The 20,301-nt window shown below is 44.4% G+C and overlaps 1 protein-coding gene across 13 annotated transcripts in view; it reads left to right on the forward strand.

Moving 5' to 3' along the window:
- ACTN1 (actinin alpha 1) overlaps positions 1 to 20,301 on the forward strand; it is a 93,102-nt gene that overhangs the window by 23,541 nt on the left and 49,260 nt on the right. The gene's annotated exons all lie outside the window — the stretch shown is intronic.

The following is a 20,301-nucleotide window of genomic DNA, read 5'->3' on the forward strand; positions in this document are numbered from 1 at the left end:
CTTCAGTCTACTGCCAGCACATTGCTTAGGTCCACAGGCTTTTCCAAAATTGCCATAGAAAGCTCAAAACGGTCTGGAATTTGATCATGCTCCTGAGTTGAATAAATCCTATGCCTCTTACCAAAGAATTGGAGATTTTTTTATTTTTTTTAGAAATGCCATTCAGGAATTATATAAGGTTAGAGGTTTCTTTTGTCCCTGGAGAAAAAACCCTGTTCTGCTGTGCCAGCTGCCCAGGGTGACAGACAGCAGTGGTAGCTTGGGACCACTGCTCTGGAGCACCTCTGCAGTTTTTGATGGGTGCCCCCTATTTTGAAAACCATTAAGTGCACAGGTTTGCTGGCCATTAATTTGTGCAGCAGAATGTTTCATGCATCACAGAAAACAAGATGAGCCCCTGTCCTGGAGAGTTTCTAGGTAGAATTAGTGGTTCCAACTACCTGTGTGCAAGTATAAAGCAGCAGGTGTCCTCGTACTTTGTTCTTCCTGACAGACTAAACCACAGATCGTTTCCTGTGGTCAGGAGCCACATCTGAGAGTTTTCAGAGCAATGTATGCAAGTTGAGGACCTCGTAGTTAAAATAACATATGTTTCAGATGAGATCAGAGCTTCCTAGGAAGAAAGGAAAAAAAAAAAAAGCTAAGGAAGGAGATGGGTTAGAGATATGATTGCATGCATACTCGGTTTAGGCAAATAATGTATTATGATGGTTCGCAGTGTTTTTAATGCCCTGTTTTATAGGGGATGCAGAAGCACTGCTTTTGGAGCAGCCCGGTTCTGTTACTCACCCAAAATGCCTGTGTCTTTGTAAGATTACTTCAAAACTTGCAGTACACAAGGTAAAAAGCACCCCAACCTTTGAATGGCTTCACTTCTGCGAATGAGAGAAGGGCACCTCCCCGTGCCACCCTCAGAGCTATTGTCAGTTGTAGTTCTTGCTGGTAGTTAATATGCAACCATAATGTCCACAGAAAGTCTAGATTTCAGTAATTATTTCTGTACTTTGACAATGTCTTTTTCAAGAGTGGCAAGGGAGGGGCAGGAAAGGGGAGATTTACTTTGTATTGCCTTAAAAAAGCTAAACAAACCGTGAGCCACATAATTATCTGACCTTTACCTAAGTCAAACCCTACATAAAATCTGCCTTAGATGTATGGAACAATCGCTGTGTAGTTATATTCTGCTCCTTCCTACTGAACTGTAAAGCAGAAGTAAATGGAACATCTTGGATGATTTAAGGAGTTTGCTTACAAATATGTTTTGTTCTTACTTGTGCGGGTTCAGGACACCACTGTGGTCTGCTCGCAGGCACAGCACGGAGCAGTGTGCTGTTACTGTAACGTCCAGAATTGTTGTTCATCCCATTCCTTCCTCACCTGTATTTGTGGTCTCACTTGTAGAGTGTTGTTGTGCATTAAGCAGATGCGTTTATGAGCTGTTAGGGCTCTTCCTTGTTTTGTCACAATTTATTTTGAATTAATTTAGGATCCAATAAGGCATTTGAGTAGTTCCAATACAAGTGAATCCTTGAGGATTTATCACCAGTAGCTTTTATTTGTCATTGTGTTACTCACCTGCCTTTGATTAAATCTAGTTCTTCACAGATAGACTTTATACACCACCTTACTGATGATCTTATTTTTCTCTATCACTAATAATTACGTCAGGTGATATTTGTGCTTGTATGAAAGGGTGTGTACCCCCCCTGCCCCCACCCCGCTTAGTTCACTCCATGATAGAGGCTAGCCATTTTATGCCTTTATTTTCTATCTTCTAGCTAGTTTATATTCCAGGAGAGAACATCCCTCTTGCCCTATGATTGTTTGCCTTCGAATGGTCAATGATGTTATGGTGACAGCAAAGTTAGGGAAAATAAGTTAGAAGTCAGGCAACAAAAAAGAAAGGTGCAAACTGCATGCTCATTTCTGAAGGTGTGGCAGGATGGGACAAGGAAAATAGGTTTGTTCCGTATTAGACATCAGCGAGCATGCACTGGAGCAGTGTGGGAAGCCAGACTTCATTAGTTCCTCTGTTTACTGAATGGTTCATTATCAAAGAATAAGTAGGTTAATATTTGACTTTAGGCGTGAGGCATTAATTTTCAAGAGCCAAAACCAACTAGAAATTTAGTACAATATTACATAGGAAAGGGTGCACTAGCAGTATTTTGCATCTTTCAAGAATGGCACGTTGCCTATTAATGTTACTAGCGATTTGAGTGGCCAAGGACAGCCGATGCTTAGCGGTGCTAGGAGACCAAGGCACCTTCCTGGAAAAAAAAAAAAAAAAAAGCCCTGCTGATAACCAAAGCAGCTGTGGGCTTTGAGAGCCCAACACAGGGGAGGAGGGGACAAGGACACAGCTTCAATAATGTTCAAATTTGATGCTGTTTCAATGGTTAGCCATGATCACTTAAAGCTTGCACTGGGAAGATCGTGTTGACTTACTGCCTGTGGCAGGTGCCAGGTGTACCATGGTAGCCGACCCAATTGAATGTGATGATGATAATGCAGCTGGAGCCTGTTGTCTGGAGGGGCAGTATTCCTAGCGTGTCATCCTCTGCTGCCCTTCATGATAAGACCTGTATGTCCTTAAGTAATGGATTTCCTTTACTCTGCCTGGGAGGCGAAGCCTATGATGGGATACTCATTTCAGTCACCTGGCATAGAAGGCTGGGAGGATTGCTTTTGGCACCACAATTAAACTAGCTTCTTGGTGGGACTTTCTTTGTGTTGATCAGGTCTGGTACAATTTTTGAAAGCTAAGTGCAATTCTTTGTCATACATGAGGTGGGAATTAAGCTCCTGCGTTGACTCTACCACATCCCTCTTCAGAGGATAAAGACCCGGCATAGGATATGTGTCAAAGATGGGGAAACTTTTCTTTCAAAGCAGGTGTGAGCCCTAGAAGACTTTGGACCTAGAGGTGGAGCAGCTGTTGTTCAGGCACACGCTCCTCCTTGCTGCACCTCTCAGGGGAGTAGCAATGTTCAGCAGTGGGGCAGGATAGAGTTGTCTTTAAATATGGCTGAGGGTGTTTTTTTGAGCCTACCCTCTTGGAAAAACAGCTTTTGAGAAATGCTGTTACCGAGTGTGCAATTACACTGTTGCTCGTGTGCTTCTGCTGTACTGGATGGTGTGCAATTAGCCTTACATACTGCAATGTTCAACAGCCCATCGCATCTTGGGCTGCCTTTAACTCTTAGAGCTTTGCAAGTCTTGAGCCCAGGAATCCTTGCCTAAATTTAGATGTAGCCATGGCACAATGCTGAAATGTAATGATGTGTCCTGTTGAGTAAGTAGGCAGTGTGCACCACAACGCGACACCCAACATCCGAAGTGTATCTTGCAAGGCACGTCTCCCTTCCTTCATCCATCAGCTTGGATCAACCTGAATAAATGGATGGCACTGCATTAATCTATTAGCATTTTTGTTGCCAGAGCAACAAGCAGTGCTTGCATGATATGATTTCACCTGCAAGATTCCCTTTGTGCCCAGGCGAATGGCAGAGGAGCTGTGAGGGCTCCTGGAGCAGTAGTAAGAAAGCCAGGTCTCAGCCTTCAAGACTTCATGAAAAACACGTGCTTTCTGGGGTGGTCACAGCACATGGAGGGCTGCCAAGCTCTCTGTTACATTCAGACAAGTGGGATAGAGATGAAGAGCGGCACACAGGCCCTTTAAGAACAATTGGCAAAAGAAGAGCTCAGTATTTAAATTTAGTGCAGACGAAGAGGGAAAAAATTCCCGACAGCATCTGGTTTCTATTACTGCTCTCTGCTTCAGTAGAGGGTGTGTTTACAGTGAAGCTCTGGTGCGTAGCAAGGGGATTGCTCAAGCTGTTTGTTTCTGGGGGACTCTGAGCTCAGGATATGCCTTGCAGCTGCCCCCGTGTCCTCCCTTTGGCCTCCTTGACTAACCCCATCTCGGCTGTTGAGCGGTGGAGAGGTGCCCTGTTGAGTCTGAGGTATCTGAGCACAGCACTCCGTCTTCCACAGCTCGTCAGCAATGCTTGCTGTCCTGGCTGCCTCCCGTTTTGCTCAGCCTGGAAATAGAGGCAAACAGTCCCCTGATTATGAGTTTATGCAGACTTATGACCAGTGGCTACCTACAAAGACTATAAAACTGCTGATGCATCTGTGTCCTGGCTGCTTTAATGCTTTGAACAGAGCCAGTCACTCCTAACTTGTTCTAAATGCAAGGTCGAAGCTCAGCGTGGGAGTTGGAAAGAGCAGAAGGGTGGCCGGGTTTTAGTTGTGGTAGAATTTCTCTTCTCTGTGTGCTGGTTTTCTTTATTAAAGCATGGTTTGTGGTCTCTGAGCAGTTTCAGCAGAGCTGAGCACCAAAGAGAAACCTGAACACTGTAGTATTAGTGGAGTGAGCTACTCATCAGAAAGTAGTAGAGCTTTGCACGGTTAGTGCTTTGTGGAGGTCTGTGGTAACATGTGCAAACGCTCCCACCAGTGGCTTGTGCATCCTGTAGTGCATCTCCTCAAGGACTGACTGCACCTCCAGTCGTGCACGCTGTAAAAGTACAGTTGTCAGACTCGGCAGTGAGCTCCTGTGCTCTTTTTGGCAGGCAGACAGGTTAAATATTCTTCTGAGTTCAGTAATAATATAATTGTGTTTCAAGATTTCATCATGTTCAAGGACAAAATACAAATTTTTTAGACCTGGAGCTCTGAAAAAATAATTCCTAGCCCACAGGGCTAGTGATCGTTTCAGTGTCTGCTAGTTGAAACTTCTGGGAATAGATGCCATATGCTTCCAGGCAGAAGGAAGAGGGGTGGAAAATTCTGGATTTATGTTCATGTATAATACAGATTTTTTTCATATGGTCATTCTCTCCAGTTGCTGCTGGACCAAAGCCTGTTGCCACCACTGCCAGACTGAGATTAAAGTGCATAACACGAATAAAGTCTTCTCCCAGCTATTTTTGTGATTTCCCTCATCCAACAAGAAAACTCAAAACTAGTTCCCACCTCCCCTTTTTCCTCCTCCTGTACCAGGAAGAGTCAGAAGCAGTTCTCATCTTGCAATATTCATCATCCCTTCTCTTTAAACAGCAGCAAAGGCAAATGATAATTAGTCTTTGTATGACCCCATTCAAATCAGTTCCCCTTTAACTACCAGTCATCCTTTAAAACCGAATGCATCTCCCTACAGATGAATCAAAAGTTAAACCCTACCCTTGCCTCTTTGCCGTCCTCTTCCAACCAACTACCATCTTTCAAACTGCTGTGTTCATTTCCCAGTGACTGTTCTCCTAGGAGCAGCCTGCTAGCATGGGGGAAAATCAATATTGGGGGGATTTTGGGGTTTGGTTGGTTTGGTTTTGATTTTTTTTTTTGTTTGCTTTTTTTGTCGTTGTTTTTTTATGGGTTTAGTTGTTGTTTATTTGTTTTTTAGTTTGTTGTTTTTTCCCCGAAAAAAAAAACCCAGATACTGGAAATCCCAAAATCCCAATATTTTGGCTAGTTTCCTTTCCCTTCTGCAAAATACATTTAGATATGCAGCTAATAGTTCAATTTTATCTGTGGGGTGATTTCCAAAGGGAATCACATCTCCCATGGTTTGCACCCGTCAGGCTCATGTTAAGTACCATCCTACTTGGTAGCTTGTTGTGGAAAATGTCTTTAAAAATGTGGCTGCCCAGTAGAAGAAAATGGGACCATGAGGCATCTGAACTACAGCTCCTGAAAGACGTCACAACTCCACTGCTGAAGCAAAATCCTGCAACTCATGACAAAGTATTTCTTACATGTGCCCGTGCTGAAAACAGACCCCTTACTGTAGAGCAGGAAAAAGATGTCTTCACGAAGATGATCCAAGGGCTGGAGCACCTCTCCTATGAAGACAGGCTGAGAGAGTTGGGGCTGTTCAATCTGGAGAAGAGAAGGCTCCAGGGTGATCTTACAGCAGTCTTCCAGTACCTGAAGGGGGCCTTCAAGAAAGCTGGAAAGGGACTTTTTGCAAGGGTATATGGTGATAAGAAAAGGGGCAATGGCTTTAAACTGAAGAGGGTAGATTTTGATTAGCTATAAGGAAGAAATTTTTCACTCTGAGGGTGGAGAGGCACTGGAACAAGTTGCCCAAAGAAGTTGTGTCTGCCCCATCCCTGGAAGTGTTCAAGGCCAGGTTGGATGAGGCTTTGGGCAGCCTGGTGTAGTGGAGGGTTTCCCTGCCCATGATAGGGGAGTTGGAACTAGATCATCTTTGAGGTCTCTTCCAACCCTAGCTATTCTATGATTCACTCTGATTCCCTCTAGCCAATATCTCAAATTGTCAGAGCTATCCTGAAACTTGCTCACTTTTCTAAAAAGGGTGAAATTGCAACTGTTAGTTAGGAACACTGACTATTTAGTCAGAATATTGCTGGGAGTATGGTTAGGGTTGAAATGGAGCTACAGAAAGGAAGGGAAAATCCCAACAACTTAAATTGTTAAGTAATGTAGAAATGTCTGAAAAAAAAAAGTTAATTTTGACTTTGTTTCTGGTGGGATTTTATTCTTCTGCCATCTTCTCTCTTTCCCAAGATATTTGCATTAATGCACAGTGTCTTGGGACATTTAGTGTGACAAATAAGAGCTGTCCCAATCTTCTTTCTTCCAGCCCAAAGTTTGTCAAAAAAAAAAAAAAGATATCTAGCTCTTTTTATTGAAAATAGCTAAGACACCATTAACTTGGAGCTGCATTTGTTTTCCTTGATGAAAATACCTGATTTTTCTCCTTGAATCTCTTTTCCAGTCCTTTGTCCACTTGAAATCTCTTCCTTAGAGAGGGAGAATGTTTTTTTTTTTTTTTCCTCTCATCCCTTAACTGCAATTTCTGAGCTTTGGAAACAGTGCTAACATTTTTATACACACTATGATGCCTCTTCCTCCGGCCCACTGAAGAATGCACCTTTTATACCAGTGGCCTTTCCTATAAATGGAAAGGCTCTGGATATGTGCAGAGCACAGTGAAAAAAACCCTAGTGCTGGCACTCAGCATCCAGTTTACATCATCCGTCCTCTCTTGTGGTGAGCTCTTTGACCTCATCTCCTAGAAATGAGCAAATCCAAGAATGTAAACCCGTCTGTGGCTAGGGCTTAAATCACACTCTGTCGTCAGCCATTGGAGCCACTACAGCTCCAGCTCCTGCCTTCAGATCCTGCCCTGCGTGCCAAGTTAATTTCCCCAACCAGATACAGTAGTGTGATGTTACTAATCTAGGTTACATTTGGGCTTGTCACATCTTCCCAGGGTGACTGAGAAGCAGAGCCTGACTTCTACAGAAGGTGGTCCTGGGCTGGTGCCCAAGTCCACCGGTCAACAGGGATGTCTGTTTGCTTAAGGCATCAATGTTGGGACTTGCCTCCCCACCGTCCCCTTGTCCTCTGTTGTCCTGGTGGCCTAAACCACGACATCTGTCTCTCAGAGAATGTTGTTTGAAGCCTCCAGCTCTTTGAGGCAGAAAAGTAGAAACACCAAACATTTCCTGATGGGCTGAACTGGCTGGTAGCAGTGTTTTCCTCCCAGTTCTTTCTGCAGTGTTTTTCCGCCTGTGTTCCCATAGGTTTTCCTGTCATCAGGATGGTGGAAATCTTGCTGCTAGGTTTAAAAAGAGATCAAATTTTTCCCATTAGTATCTGGCAAAGTGTTCTGTGTGCCTGCTTTTAAATAACACAGCAGCTCCTTAGGGCTCTTTTGGACTTGATTGGAGTCACCAGACTTTTTCTGTCGTTCTGCCACTGTCTCCCACAGTGCAGGGCCTGATCCCAGGCCCCTGCAGTCAGTGGAAACATTCTGCTTGATAGCTTTTGGGTCACGTCCAGAAAGTTTGCTGACTGCGTTTCCCAGGCTTTAGCTAGGGCATCTATTCTAACAGGCTCAACACCCTCCCAAAGTATTGCAGATTCCTGGTGCATGTGTCTTGCAGCCTTACTTCCTGTTTTCCTTTTCATAAAAGTCTTGGAAAAATAGTCTGTAAAACTATAGCACAAACTTTTTAAAGAATAAACAATACCAATAGATACTAGCTCAGAGCAACTATGCTACCTCGAACTGAAACTACCTTTGCTAACGATTCAGGTTGAATAAAAGATCAAATGGGGGAAAAAACCACCATCAAACGTGAATGTTTCTCTTTCCCTTTTAATCCTTGATATCAGTCCCACATCTGACAATCTTTTAGAAAGAGTTTCTTGTTTTGATAGATTACGTAAACAGTTTTAAGACAAACAAAATAATTAAGGTCAAAATAGGTACAAATATGAGGTTTTCGTTATGAGATCAAGAAGGTCTTTAAAGACTACATCCCCTTAAAGTTAGGTCATATTCTTGCTTAGATTCCCAGTCTGGAGTCTCGGTGGCTCTGAGCAGGACAAAGGAGCATGAGGCTCCAACAAGTTGGGGGAAGGAGAGGAGAAGTGCTGTGCTGTCCTCAGCCAGGTGTTATGCTGGGTGAGCCAGCATTGCCTCCATCTCTCTCAATGCAGTTGCTGCGCTCTTGAGGTGTCTGAAACCATGAACCACAGTGGTCTGGAACAAAGCTCCTGCTGTAATTATCCCCTGTCATAATTTTTAATCTTCCACTGCCTTTTTTCCTTTCTTTGCTTGAAGATCTCCATCCTGGTCTGAACACACATGCTGGGAAGACCTGACCTGACCTCCACTGCTTCTTTGCTCTGCTGCAGTACTGAGCCTCAGTTCCTATGCTTGCTACATAGGGCTGTCCCCTGGACTGCGTTATGGCTCCTACATCAGATAGCTCTTGCTGAGCCGTGTTTTCCTACCACCACTGTTTCTAGTACCTCGACTTAGATACTCACATCTCTACACTGGTTTTCACTGTGCTGTCTAGGTGTACCCGCAGACTTTGCATGGATCTCTCAAACCACACCTCAGTACCAGTCAGGGCTATATATGCTGGGTGAAGATACGAGATCCCATCGCTTGCAGTGCATGTGATGGTAAGATGGTGTTAGAAACTTGCAGTGGCATGCAGATGCCTTAGGGCCCATGAGGATGCTCACTAATTAGACCACTCCTTGGGCTGTGATGCACACTGGGAAATAGCTTGCTACTCAGTGCTAGTGTAGACAGTTTAAATCCTGTTTTATCTTAGCTCTTAGATGACGCATTCATGCCTCAGCAAGGAATATGTCTTAAGATCCCAGAAAAGACCATCCTCATAATCTCGCCACCCACAGTAGCTTTAGCACTTTTGGTATCCAATTAAAAATAAGTCACGATGCAATTCAACTTTAAATATGACCGTTACCTTAATAAATACCCTTCCCTGCAATGACAGGACACACAGACACTGATATACATGAATTTGTGTTGTTCTTAGTGGTTTTATGTGCTGTATATTTAAATGATACGTGAAAACAATGTTGAACCTACAGCTGTGCAAATGTGTGTTCCCGCTTAAGAGTTACAGCCTGGGAGGAGAGATGCCTGTGGTCAACTCCCAGTAATTCACTAAGGATCTGATCATCCTGACACTGCTTGTCTGTGCATTTTTGGAGGCCTGCATGTTCAATGAGACACATGGTAGACACACTGACAGGCTTGTACCACACTAAGGACCTACTTCTCCTCATACATGAGAAGGTGCAGATCTCAGCACTGTCCCAGTTATCTGTGCTGGCTTCACAGAGGTAACAGCAGTAAAAAGTGACAACTCTTCCTGCTCTCTATGTGTGTGAATGAAAGGAGGACGTATACTTGGGGATAGGTAGAGGAGCAGCTCCAACTTTTCAGTCTCTCTGTTGTTCTGTCACAGGGGTGGAAATGGGAGGGAAAGGAGGCACTGGGGTGGTCCCCGTTCAGAGTTCTTGAGGCTCGGTTCTATACTTTGCCTCTTAGAAGACATCTACTGCTCGTATGGGTTAATGGTGGGACTTTTTTCGCAGTGCCTTTATGTAAACATTCAATATCTTGCCTACACCCAAATCAGTTAAATCCTTTCATCCAACAATAGATGTGACATTCCCTACTCTGACCTGACATTTTATTTCCCTACAGAATGGCTGATGGATCTCCCATACAGCACCCACACGGGCTTTCAGTTATCTAATGTCTGAGTAACTGCAACATCTTTTTTTTCTGACCTCCATGAAGCAATCCAGTCATACTCACCCAAACAGCTGTGGCTACAATTTTTGTCACCCATCACTTACAAACTTGCTTTTCGGTTCGTGTCTCTCCAGTAGCACCTGTTTCTTCACCTTGTTAAATGAGGTACCTGTCTCTGTTTTTAAGGCCCCATGTTGTCTTTCCCATTCTTCTTATCTCTCTGCTGTGAGATGTCAGCTATCGCGTCTATCAGCCCTGATACCAAATGTCTGCTCATTATATTTTCGAACAAATGCTTTCTTGCTCTTGTTTGTGCTGCCTCTCTTAGGAGTAATTTGCTATAGACAACCACAATTTTGTTGTTTTCCCTCCAGTTAGACTGCCAGGACCAACTGCATGGACCAATCTAGAGCAAATTGCACAGTGGCAGCAGGATGTAGCTTTTGAGAAAAAAGTGATGGCACCAAAACACTGCGTGATGGCACCAAACATTGGAAAGGGTGACGGAATCAGTCCTGCAGTCTTGCATAGGAGGCTGCTGTTCAGATGCAGTTATGTAGCTTGCAGGGATTGTGAACTGTTTCTAGCTTTTTTCAGATAGGGCCAGTCTTTTCTTTGGATTAAATCTCTCCTTAGTTTACTATGATCTTGGTAAAAAACATGCAAGAGGTAGATTGTGGGTGTGCTGAGACCACTGCCAAGCACCCTGACTAACGCAGCCTCATTGTTCTGAGATGGACTGTCTCCACCCTTGTCTCTGAGTCTCATATTGAAAATGCTTTGGAGCACAGAGAAGCATTTCTCTCTGTATCTGTGCAGTCCCCAGCACAGCAAGGTCCCTACTGATCTTTGTGGCCCATACTTCTTTGGTAGTTCATGTGCATCACAGTTATCTTGTCCTAGGAGCTATCTTCATTTTGAAAAATCCTGTATCAAGTGAATGATCTTAATAATCGCAGGCCTTGTTCAAAAGGAGAATCCTCTTCAGGTCAGTGTGATGCATTTCATAGCTGCAAATGAGCATGAGAACTCTGAGCGTTGACAGCACATTGTCAGGGACAGCAATGACAGCCAAGGGGACAAGTGTATCCAAAAGTTTATTTTCTTCTTGTACATTTTAGCGAAGAGTTTGTGTCACCAGTGATGGGAGTAAAGCCCAAATACATAGTAATCCATGCCGTGTAGCCTTCAGAAACTCTGTTGGATAGAGTATCCTTTCTGATTTCTTGCTCTTTGTTATGGAGCTCTCAGGCTTCATGCCAAATACTGCTTTGGACTCCCATTCTCACTAGAAATGCAGCTATAGGTTCTTTTAGTCAGGGCACTTGCCATCATCCCTTAGAAGACTAGATTGTTTCAAGTTTTTTCTGCCTTCCAGAGCAGCAGAGTCACTGAAGTTCTGCAGCCTGAAAAGCCCAGAGCAACGCTTTGTGCTAATTTTGAAGCATCCATACAGAGCAGTAGGCAAATACATTAAGTTGTTTCAATTATTCAACCTGTTTACTTAGCTCTGTATTTAGAAAGCCTGGATAAATGAAGCTATAAATTCCTCTTCCTCCTTTCCCCTTCATCAGCAAAGTAAACAGCCGAAGAAGAGCCACAGAAAAAGCAACACCTGTGAATCCTCCCAGGAAGCTGGAGGAAGCAGCCTCTTAGGGCAGCAGCATGTGAGATGGACGCGAGGGCTCTGAGCAGCCCCAAATGTCTCTGAACCTGCACTGCAGAAGGGCTGTCAGCCAGATCAGCTCCTGCGCTGCTGGCTTTGTGGACTGATAGCCCCTCTGCCCCGTGAGAGCAGAAGCACAAAGACAAATCTTTAGCACAGCAGTTGCATTTACATCTGCTTGTAGAGCAATGTGAATTCACCGGTGGGAGGGCTGCTTCCAGTTGAAAGAAGTTCCATACCCTCTCCCATGCTTTCAGACAAGCCATGACTGGAGTGGATCTGCATGTCCTGATTCGTGTTACAGTGCCAGGTGTTTGCTGTCTTCCCTGCAGCCTTGTCCTGGGACCGAGTGGGTGACATCTCACCATGAAATCAGAACTGGGTCTGGATAAACCCTCCGAGAGAGTTTGACTGGGCAGTGAGATGTAAAGTGCAGGCTTGCCATCAGGGACATAAGGCTGCTCGTGAAGGTTTTCATCCTGGTGTCCTGGCCCAATCCTGCGCTGGACAGTTGGAGTTCAGCCTCCATGAATGGAACAGTCTTGCTTTCAGTGGTTTGTCGCCACTTTTCGGTTCATGAATAGTTGCATCCTAGTGATCAGTAAAATGATTTCCTCCAGTATATCTTCAAATGCTATAAAGCATTTGGGAAGATCAGCATATAAAGTGCAGAGACAAGCTCTGTTTAATTTTTATTATGAGAGAGCTTGAAGCAAGTTGACATTTATGAGCTGATTTCATAGGAGAGAGGGGAGCATAAGGAAGAGTCTTGCTAGTCTGAGCTTCACAATAGACTCTAAAAGACCATACTTCTAGCCAGTTGATCTCCTTGTACAGTTTGTTGGGGTTTTTTTTTGCATGGTTTTTGCATGTCTGAAGACTTCTTGCAAGCAATTAGTGCTCCCTGGTAACTCTGGGATAAAGAGAGCTTGTACTTTACTGATCTGAAATGCCAGCTGACTCATTTATTTAATGGTCAGTAGCTTTCAAATGCCAGAAGCAGATTCTTCCTGAAATGGTGCAGTTCTGTAGCAGAAATGGAGTTAAAGGCTGCAGAGGCACAAATGTAGAGAAGAACAAATATTTACCCTGTGTTGGACGGGAAATGCACTAGATTGAGATTTCTGCCCTTGCCATGTTAGCCTATTGTTAACTAATAAAAGGGATTGTTCTGACTCCAAAGCAGTTAACACCATGCCAGTGGAAAAGACTCTAGCTTGCTTTTTTAAGTTTTTTTTTTCCTTCTCCTGTTTTCCAGGAAAGGAGAATTAAAAATTATGCGGGACACTGAGAACTGTATTCCACTGAGCAAAAATTAAAACTCCTACACTGAATTTACTTGCACTTGTTCCCAGTTTCTCTGGACAGGGAGAGGCTTTGGTGATTCCCAGTGGGATCCAGCCTGTCTTACACAGTTACAGTTAGGGCTGGGGCTTTTACTGCTGTAGCATTGTTCTCATCCTGAGCTGCAGAGACAGGTTTTGGAAAGTGACTTAGAAGCAGCAACTGAGCCCTGTGTTTCCAAGTTGCAGGGACTGTGCCCTGGAGTTGTGAAATGCAAGTAAACTTACAATTTTCCTTTTCACCCTCAGTAATTCCTTATGCAGCCACCAAATGGTTCTTTAGGTGGATGTTGGTAACACACAGTACAATGTAATGATACCTCCAGTTTTCAGGACGTAGTACTTCAGAAGTAGTGCGGGCAATATTTTTGTCTTTCAGCCATGCTTGGAACTCAGCAGCTGCAATTAAACCAGAACAGGACATTACTGCTGATGCCAGTGGTACTAAACTCTGCTTGTGGAGGTGGCAAAATAGTGCTGCGACTGTCTGTAATGATTCCTTCTGAATATCCATTTAATTCCTTCAGCCTTTCTTAGAGAATTGGCCAGGTCCGTTGGAAAGCAAAGCCCTTGTGCAGCGTTTGGTTTCATTGACCATCATACCTGTAATTCTTTAGAGCTCAGCTGCTCGTCGTGTAACTCTTCAACACAAACCAAGCTCTTTGAACCACCTCTGTGTCCTGGAGAATGGGCTCAGAGAGTAAATGCTGAAAGGGTTTATAAAATACCTTTCTTCTCCAAGTTGTTTGGTGGCTTCAAATGCAAAGCAATGTGCGGTGATGCTGTTTCAGGTCAGAAGATGAAATTGTAGGGTATGGGAAAGGGTTTCAAGTTCAAACAAAAGGCATTTTGGATGGCTCCCTGGACTTGTGAGGAGGATTGTGCAGAGGATCTCCAATCCCGAGAGCTCCTTTGTGGGGAGAGGACAGCCGTTTTTTTGAGCATCCTAGCAGATATCCAAATACGCCAAGGGGTAAACCAAGAGGTGCACTTCCTGCATCACAGCTGAAAACCACTAATACGTATGTATATAAACCTTCTGTCACTTGCAGCCTGTGGACACAGAAACTATTCAGTGGGCCAGGAAACTGTGTTTTGGCTTATCTGATCACAATTGTACTTCATGAAGGGCCCTTTTAATGCCCAGCTTTCCTCACTAGGGTTGTTGGTGTGATCTGTCTTGTTCAGCCAGGACCTTTCTTGTGCCTAGGTGTTGACAGGATCCAGGATTACTTTGTAATTACTCCCTAATTAACTGAGCACCTCCTTGTCAGCTTATACTACAGCCTTGGGCAGGAAAAGAAGCTGTAACCAAGCCTGTCTTTTGAGTCTGTGTTGAGTGTGGGGAGGGTGACAAGCAGCCACCCACAAGACCCCAGCAATTTTTCCAAGTGCTTTAAGATGTGAAAGGAGGATTTGGAGAAGGAGCTGCCACAAACTGTCAGAGAGCAATAGCACCAGGAAGGGGAAAATCTCATGAGACCCTGGGAGTTAATACTGGCAATGAATTAGTGCTGAGTGTAGGGAAACTTGGACTGGATGGTTGGGATTTGTTTCATGGCCTGCTCAGCCTTTCAGTCCAAAAACTTCCGGTTAATAAGCTAATGATGACCTAGTCTGTCTGTTCAAGAAGCAAGAGAGAGATACTTGTGGTGACTGTGGGTTAGCATCCTCCTTACTAGATACAGTATATTCAGCTCCTAGGCTACCAAGGTGGAAAGGATCCCATTTTAGGGCAGCTGGAACTGCTTTATTAGTAATTCTGTTGCTTAAAAAAAAGCTGTGTGTGCAGCAGTTTTCTGCCTGCTCTTCATAAACTATTAGTCATTATTAGCTGAGTGCCTCAGTTGTTGTTGAGGTAATTTCATTTTTAATAAAATTCCATGCAGCGTGGAATCGGCTGTAGAATTTGTTGCAAGAATTAGCAGATCTGGCTCGGCGTTCCTGTAACGTAACGTATGGCGTTGCGGCAAGCAGGTGCCGCGGAGGTTTGCGTTCAGGCCGGGCAGGGGGTGCAGCCTGGCTGTGCAGGCAAGAAGCCCAGGTGCACTCCTCTGAGCACACAGCTAGCAGAAGAGCAGCACTTGCAGCTGGGTAAATTGATTTTGTTTTCCAGCTGTGCATAACGTATTTTTTGAATATCCTGCTTTTCTGGTGACTGGAAAGGGAGTCTTCGTTTCCACAACAACACTAGAAGAAAGCCTGGGCTAGCACCCACAGCTTTCAGCCTCTTCAAGACGTCACTTTGCAGAGCACATGTGCAGACAGCATGAAACTGCTCTTACTAGGCTGAGATTTGTGTGCTAGCGGCTCCGTCTCCTTCTGAACAGGAGCCAAACCTTTGTGGACACATCTCAATAGCAGAGCTGTGTTGAAATACTTGCTTAAAATTCATCCCCCAGTGTAAACACAAGGAAGGAGAGTACCTCGGTGGCCGTGAACACTGCTTTCCTTTGAGCACGGTGGTGGTGTTTTGGTGAGGCAGTGCTCCAGTGAATTCTTTCTTTGGTTGCTTAAACCAGACCTTTCTCCTGTCAGAAAGGAGGCACGCAGCACTGCTCTGGCTCAGTTACAGCTCCTCCGGGGCTGTTACACAAATACGGCAGTCTCTTGACTGTGTCAGAAAGTTTACATTCACCCATGGAAAGCAGGGCTGCATGGAAGAGTGATTTAGCAAGGAGAGAAATAAAGAGCATCTGGAAAGGTCAGATAAAGCTGGAATGTCACTGTCACAGCCGCAAAGAGATAAAACTGCCCATTTATTTTTTTAAATATCTGTCATTTATGTGGTTATGGTAGCTTCGACATTTACATTGCTAAAATTGCTCAGTGGCTGAAGTGCCTTATGACTGTTTTCTTGCAGCAAATTGCTCTCTAGATCTGCTCTCAGTGGTGTCGTGGCACTGGTGCTTTCTGAGCAGAAACATTTTTTAAACTTAAAAATGTTGACTTACTGTCCTGCATCCCCAGGTTTCAGGAACATTGCCTGAGCCACTTTGGTACCAGAAAGGTACTGAATTTGAAAAGGATAGCGTGAAGAGGAAAGGTTATCAGGTTTCAGGAACAAAAGCAAAAGTTTGGGAAGTGCAAAGAGTACCGGAGAGTGTGTGTGTGCACACACACGTGTAATACAGGGAGAACCAAAGGTATGTTTGTAGTTGGCAGGACTGGGAGATAACCTGGAAGGATCTAGCTGAAGGTGGTATCTCATTAGAGCTTTGGCTGCAGGACCTCCAGCAGTCACCTGGCTGTTGTTTTTAGTTAACTCGTGCCTGGGCAATGGTTAATATGGTGAAGTCTGAAGAAGCAGGGACTTTTCTTGTCATGCCAGAAAAAGGGGTTGTGTGCCTGTTAAAATAGGTGTGCAGGTAGGGTTGTAGAGGTTACCCCAGCAGTGAACCTGCCTCATATGCTGAGGCAGCAGAACAGTTAATCGTATTTGCTTGGGTTTAGTAACATTTGTTATTCTTTTTATTATCTGACAGGTTATATTGTGGTAGAATATGAAGGCCCCATTGTTCGTACAGCACCCAGCACACAAATAGCAAGAGTTGAACACAGTGTCAGGGATCTTGCTGATGAAGCTGGGGTGTAAAAAAAGGAGGCTACAAATCATAGCTGGATGGGAGCAGGGGATGCAGAGAGCAATGATGAGAAACGCGTGCGTGTACACGCAAATGCGCGTGCACTCCTTCGTTGGGCATCCTCCATTGTGGACACTGAACAAAAGGCAGACCTGTGGGGGTGGGTTCCAGCCATCTGTTGTGTCTGAAAATGAAATTAAGAGTGTGATGTATGGAAAGATCCAAGGGCCAAGAAACAGCTCTGTTTGCAGCTCTTGTGCAGTTACCACAGAAAATTTATAGTGTGAGATTTGTATGAAGAAAATACAGTTGATGCTATGTTTTTTTGTGCCATTATTTAACAGTAAGTAGTTTTCCAGCTCTGTGAAATTTCCGTAAGCCTCAAGATTAACAGAGTATTTGTTTCCTGGTCTTTGGGACGGGGAGTTAGAGGTAAGCAGGGGAATAATCTCCAAGCATCTGTATCTGCAGGCAGCAAGGAAGCACATCTGCTGCCTCAGAGCAGTGGTTTGAGCTCACAACTAAGGAGATGGTGCTTCCCACCTGGCAGTGCATTTCTGCCCTCCGAACTGGGCTGCACCTCACCTCACCCAGCAAACACAGATGTTTGGGGTTTTTTTTTCTGTCTGGCTGCTGCCTGGGCCTGGCCTGCACCAGAAGGATGGCTGGCTGCTCTCAGCAGCCCTTTCCACTTTTGAAAGCTTGTTTGCTGGTGACAGGCAGCAGAGCAGGGCTCAACGGCTGCCCCGAGATGATTGCCACTGCTAGCTGTGACTCAAGCCGTGGGGAGGAGCAGCCGTGTTGCCCAGAAGGTGAATGGGGCGAGTGGGTGGTTTCAGAAGGTTTCCCAGAATAACAAAAAGGATCCTGTGCAGATGCATGAAGCCAAGTTAGTAAAAATGGCTCCAAACAAGACTGCCAGGATTGCAAAGACCCAGCAGACAGCAAAAATTTCAGCTCTCCCTTCTTCTCTTGCTCCTCCAGGCTCTTCTGCCACTTTTCTTCAGCCTTCTCCTATCTGTCAAATCTCTTTCCAATTTACTACTTTGAAATAAGATATTTTACTCCTGTGCTCAGTGGCCGAAGTGCCTTATGACTGTATATATATATTCAGCAAATGTAACATAAAGCTGTTTTCTGATTCTTAATGTTTTGATGGACGTTGCTCTGGGTTAGCATATGCAGAATAGTTTGTGAATCCCATTGCAATAAATGCCCACTCTCATTACAAGCATTCATAATCTTGCTCTCTTGTAAAATGGCCAGATGCATCCATGCTGGGCTGCTGATTGTTGCTGTTCCCATATTCTATGTGCTGCTTGTGGTGTTTTGGAGTTCATGTAGAACCTGAAGGGTGCCTTGAGAAAATATCTGCACATGTGGGAGCTGTCTTGTGGAAACTGTGTGTGCTCTGTCTATTAACCCTTCATGGTCCATGTTGTTGAGGAGCTGAGGTGTCAGCTGTGCCACTGGTGGTTAATGGCAGCGTTTTGCAGTCATCTCATTTCAGCGTGTCTGAGGCCGTGACATGGTGGAGATGGCTCCAGTAGAGAAGTTGGAGTGCTGGCTCTGGGACTTACTTTTCCACTGAGTCCTAGGTGACTCTTATAGCAATAAAAATATTCTCAGTGATCTGGTTATCTTGCTAGGCTTTATAGTAATGTAAAGTTTAGAAGATTTGTGGTTTGCTTTTAACTTTATGTGTGTGTCTTAGCAGTACAGACCCTGTCACCCTTTTCCGTCCTCAAAACGTGCAGAGATGCCATGCCCAGTTGAGCTATGCTTTCTGATCTGCTTTGAGCTGATGGAAAACAAAACTGAAGTGGCATCAGAGAAGTCATACAAGAAATAAAAGTGCAGTCTGGTGGCCTGTGAGTTAGTCTTTGGGCTTCCTTCTCAATTCAGTGTGGATTTTGTAATGCAGCCCAGGGCTGGTCACCAGCTCTAGGTATCTTGCTTTGTTTGCTTTCCAAAAATGAGGAGATTCATGAGCATCCACAACCTTCGTCACATAACTTACTGTCATACTTTGGTATGTGATGATGATGTAGCATTTGAAAGCATCTCTGCTCTCATTTGCCCCTCTGGAGGAGTGAAGGAGCCTGGCTGCAGAAGGGAGCCAAATAAATGAACCTCTTGTCACATAATAGAGCACAGACAGCGGAACAAAGAAAGTAGTGCCAAAAGGATGTGCTTCAGTATACAGGGCCCATTTTCAAATAAAAGCGCTCTTATTTGGGAAAAAAAAACACACACACACTTTTATTTCTCAGGGGAATAACAATAAAAAGCAATAAAAGGTGCTTAATGACTTACTCTTTTTTTAAAGCTTCCAAATCTGGAAGGAAACCAGGCCATCTTGAAAAAAAGATCCCAGACTTTCACAATACTTGCATCCGTCCGAAGGGCCATTGCCATAAAAGCATTTACAGCTGCACTGTTATCCTGCTTCATCACACAGCCCCGGCAGAGAGCAAGGCCAGAGCACAGCAGTGGGAAGCTCAGCAGCTGTTGAGCAATGCTTTTTCCAAGGAAAGTCTGCTGCACCCTTTGTAGTTGTGTAAGCACAAATGCGAGCAGGTTAGTAGAGGAAGCGCAACTTCTAGACACATAAGAGCAAGCCCTGGTTCTCTTTGCCATTTGGGGTAATCTTTCTTTTGAAATCCTGGGCATGGTTTACACAGTGGTAAAGCATTTCTAAATTTTTGACATGTCATGCTTCGTTATCAGCTGAGTCCTTTCTGCTGCGGTTTCCCAACAGCCTAAGATGGCATGACTGCTGTGGTCCACTCCACCCTCCTGCTTGACCCATGTATGCCAAATTTTCTCTTGCAGAGGCTTGTTAGATGCTGCTGAACTGCCTCTGTGCACTAACTGAGCAGAAGACTAGCCTCACCAGAGAAAGTAAACAGCTCTTTGCTGGGTCAGTGAGCTGAATTGGCTCTGGGAGCACATCTGGGAGAGGGAGGGAAGAAAGACCTCCTTTCCTTGTGGTAGCGCTGAGCTTTTGAAGCTGCTCATGTTTTAAGTAACTTCACCCTTCTATTTAAAGAGTGATTGAGGGGTTATCAGTTTGTACAAAGGAAAAGGTTTACTTGGTGTCCTATTCAAACACTGTGAAACACATTCATTAGCACTTGGACAAACTTGTCCACCTTAGAAGAACTGGTTGCTACCATTTACTCTTCAAACAGTACTTCTGTCAAACAGCTTCTGCATCTTCAGGTTGGGCTTTTTGATTCACCTAGTTAAGACTATGCCACACTGAGGTGTTGGAGGTGGTTTATATTTGCTTCTTGTGTTTTGACTGTTACATGGTAGCACTTTTCTCTTTCAGACCCATTCACATAGTGCTCTTCTGAGATAATCCCTACTGTCACATCTCTTGGATGAGATGGTCTTTTCCCTGGCAGTGCCCCACATGCCCATTGTTCAGAACATGGGCTGACAGATTGCAACCACAGAAAATGTGTCTTGTCATCAGTTGTGGTGAGATTCATTTCTCTCATATGAGAGATCCTCTTATCCTGACCACGTGAGGTTAGAAGGCATTTCCAAAAAGAGTTTTGTTTAGCCTGAATGCCTCTGGCTTTGTCATAGTTTGGACCTCAGTCCCTCCCACACTTCATACTCATATAATCACTC

This window comes from Tauraco erythrolophus, chromosome 6 (assembly GCF_009769465.1).
Source record: "Tauraco erythrolophus isolate bTauEry1 chromosome 6, bTauEry1.pri, whole genome shotgun sequence".
NCBI lineage: Eukaryota > Metazoa > Chordata > Aves > Musophagiformes > Musophagidae > Tauraco > Tauraco erythrolophus.